We start from the raw sequence: 3,986 nt of genomic DNA, 5'->3' as shown, positions 1-3,986 counted from the left end.
AAACTTTAAAGACATAAGCATCCCTGCACCTTTTAAATGAAAACTCTGTTTTGAGGAAGGTGAAAGAAAAGACTCATTGACCGTGATCATCTCTTCTGAGCCAAGAGGTCTGATTCCCAGCAGAAGCTGTTAAAGTGAGAGGAAATGTATGAAGAAAAGGAAATATATACTTCCTAATTCTACTGCAAAGTTTGTCTCAAGTATCTTGTCCCTAATAGATAAACACACCTTTAATGAAATCTTATAATTCATTTTTTTTTTTTTGTTAGAAGCGGCAGAAAAAAGATCTGCTTTATTTTTCCCATTTAAATCTTTCACCGCTGGGACTGATTCAAACTTACATTCTTCTTAGGTTTCAATTGCCAACGTATGATATGCTTTAGATGACAAATCACTTCTATCTTTGTGATCTGTTTAATTCTCACAAAAGCCTTTTGAGTTTGATATCAGCCCTCTTTAACAGAGGCAACAGCCAAAGTGCAAAGAACTGAGTGATTAATTCATAGCCACTCAGTGGCATGAACAAGATTCACAGTTAGGTCCTCTTTCTCTAAATTCTACGTACTTTCTTCTCCTCTGCGTCTGCCTCTCATGCTACCGTCTCTTTGACAGCCATTGAATGTTTCACAAGTTTATCTTAGCCCCACTTCACCTCTGAGCACCAGCGCCAAAATCTAAAATGAAAAAGCAAACACATCAGAATTAGAGATTCAAGCAACTGTTGAGTGATAGCACCAATTATTGGCAGCCTGCCCACACCTTTGAAATGTGAGCGATTCTTCAGTCTACACCCATGCCTAAGAAAGGAGCTCTTGGGAAACGGGGTGACTCATTCCATGATGAGTCTGGACAAATAGAAAGGCCCAGGAGGCACTTGCCTCTAGGAATCAGGAGGTATTGACTTCTGTTGAAGTCAAGAGCAAGATTTATTAACCCGAGAGATAAATATTGACTGAAATTTTGGATAGTTCCTCCTTTTCTTCCCAGAAACCAGGTAAATTACTCAGACTGCCACTCAGACACTTGGAAACAGAATTTTCCTCCAGTTTTATGTCCGTTTTTAGTTATAGACCTCCTGAGGGAGGAAAATCTTTGTACTGTGTTTTAAAGAGATATTTAAAATCCTGCTAATTATTGCTTCATTTTTATCTATTCTAAGACTCACTGGCCAGAAGCCTTTTATTATACAGTAATAGGTTTTCACATCCTTAGGGCTTTTTTTTTTCTGTGGTCTTCGGTGTCTGGCTGTGAGTCCAAATTTCAATTCATCTCATGTGATAGCCTCTATTCTTTCCGCTCTATTCTCTCATCCTTAAGAAATAGTTTGCCTCCTGTGGAAACCCCTCCCAGGCCTGCAAATTGTGCAAGTGGGCCTTAGGATAGTTGTGTTCTAAAAGCCCCTCAATGCGATGCACTTACCACTAAGTCCTAGTAAATCCTTTTTTCTTCTGATAAGTTATTCACAGATGCCCCGCTCCAGAAGGTCTGTTCAAGTATCCAGGCCCTCCCTGTCCCTTTGCCCTGTGGCTTGAAGTTGTTTGAGTTTGTCTTCAGATATGGGTCAGGTTTCTTTTCTCTTCTTTCTTGATGACACGGAACAATCACCCCAGATAACCTGCTTTCCTTTCAGGTGTTTTCCCTTGATATGTCTTTTCTTGGAGTCATTTCCTTTCAGTAAAGTAGAAGGTATATCCTTACATTATATTAAAAGCTTCAAAACTGTAAATTTGCAAGGCTTCAAGAATGTATTCTTTTCATTTAAATATACTCCTTTCTGATCAGAAAGATCAATACCTTCCACAGCATGTCTTTGTTAAGCATGAGTATGTTTAAGGCTCTTATCTCCTTGACTCAAATAAATTACTAAAAATACTCATCCTTGTTACTTTCAAATACCATAGAAACATTTGTGGCATTAACACAGTGTATTGCAGCTTTTGGAGTTTTATTACTTTTCAGTTCTTTTTTATTATGTATTTAAACTCTAATCCCCTTTCTTTTCTTGAGATGATTGTGTTTGCCAAAGACCTGTATGGAAGAAGTTTGCCTTTCTTTAGAGGCATTTTCCTCCCACAGACTCATTCCTTCTGAGGTTGTTATGAATTTTTAACCACAGAAGATGTCACTACTGTTATTTTCTAATTCTGACAGTCACCCCTATGCGTTGACACGACTGAAGCACCTGTAATGTATCGAGTCCAGCATGCTGCCTAGGTAGCAGGCGGGAAGTCTTGATAGAAATGCTTCACTGAGATTTGACCACGACCCACGTTCTAGTGGTCAGCAATATTTGAGTATGTGACAATTATGCAGTGTCCTAAGATAGGTTTTAGGTTGCTTTTAGCTGATATTTGTATAGCACTCCTTCTTGCTTTAATGCATTACATTGTGCTTTTAGCCACCAAGGAAATGGGAAGGTACTGGCTATCAGCAATGATGTGCTTGGTGTGTCGTGCACAACCTGTGAATGGAGAATGTCTCTGAGAATGAAAAGAGGCTGAATCTTAGGGATACATTCACATAGGAATTTTCGCCTCTGAAATGAGCAGGAGATAGTCAACAGCAAGAAAGTCCTTGAAATTCACCAACAGAGATCCAAAGAGTCTGAAAATTAATCAGCTGCCACAAGGTGGCGAAATCACATTGATGTCCTTCTTACTGCTCTGTTTCCTCATAGAAACCGTTTAATGTCAACCATCTGAGGACAAAGGTGTCATTTCTACATTTAAATAAAAACCACTCATCACCAAGATTTATAAACCACTGCAGTGCATTCAGACAGCTATCTGGGTAACTGGATAGTGTGTGAATAAGTAAGGTTGAGACCGCCAAATAAAAAGCAGAAAGAACATTTTATTTTCTCATAGCTATCTGTGTTTCTCCCCATATTTGGTGTCAATTTGCTAAAGATTAAGAACAGAAAGCATTTAGGATCTATTTTAGAGCACGTTGTGGAAATTCTGCGAAGTGCAGTTTACTTTAGCTGTAAGGTGGGCACATGAACAAAGATGCAGATGCCATTGTAAATATTTCAAGTGCCATCACACAGAGAAAGGGCAGCATCTGGATGCAGTGGCCCTGTGTCCTGGGCTGCCGCTCACCAAAGCATGAACTCTGCTCTTATTGGAGTTTTCAAATCCCGGCATAACCATTTATATTTTGGGGGATTTCATTGAACACCAGTTGCCTTTTATTTTAAAATATTTGATAACAATACTTTAAAGTACTGTTGTGGAGATAAAACGAGTGAATTCATATAAACGTAGCTACTCCTAGCCAGGAGCACATTGTGGATATTAGACAAAGATGCCTCTCAGGGTACATCCATCCCTTCTCTAGGATGCAGAACATGGCAAGCAGAGCTTCCACTAGATCTAAGCTCACTTGTCCCCTTTCCTGACCATCCTGGTTCAGGGGTCACTGTGCGTGATTGTATGGCTAGGGTCTACATGTAAAGCACTTACAATGATGCTTGGCACAAAGAAGGTAAGCCCTCTAAAAATCATCATCATCTTTCTCATCATCATCATCATCATCGTCATCATCGTCACCACCACATCCCTTCTGGCCTTGTCTTTGTAGCCTTCCTATGTCTAGTTTATTCTACAGGTATATGAGAAATGTTATCTATAGATATGGTAGCAGGGAGAAACAATGCAGATCAAACAACTTTATAAACTAATATGTTGACCTGATGGTGAAAAGTACGATAAAAAATTATGAGTCAGAGTGGTATGAAAGAAAGACGATTTAAAAAATAAAGAAGGTGTAAAGGGTAGAACCTTTTTACAATGGTAGTTCCCCAGCCAACCCCCAGTGATAGGGGAGGCTCCCTTCCTCCCTATCCCTGCCTAGCCCAAGGCTCACTACAGCTGGTATTGGGACTTGGCTACAGGTTAATTTAGGTCTTTTGCTTTGTTTAGTGCGTTTTCAGACACCCATTTCTGAGACCCAATACTACCACATGACTTCCTAGGTGATGGCCT

This window comes from Saimiri boliviensis, chromosome 11 (genome assembly GCF_048565385.1).
Source record: "Saimiri boliviensis isolate mSaiBol1 chromosome 11, mSaiBol1.pri, whole genome shotgun sequence".
NCBI lineage: Eukaryota > Metazoa > Chordata > Mammalia > Primates > Cebidae > Saimiri > Saimiri boliviensis.
The sequence above is the reverse complement of the archived record's forward strand: the minus strand, read 5'-3'. Positions refer to the sequence as shown.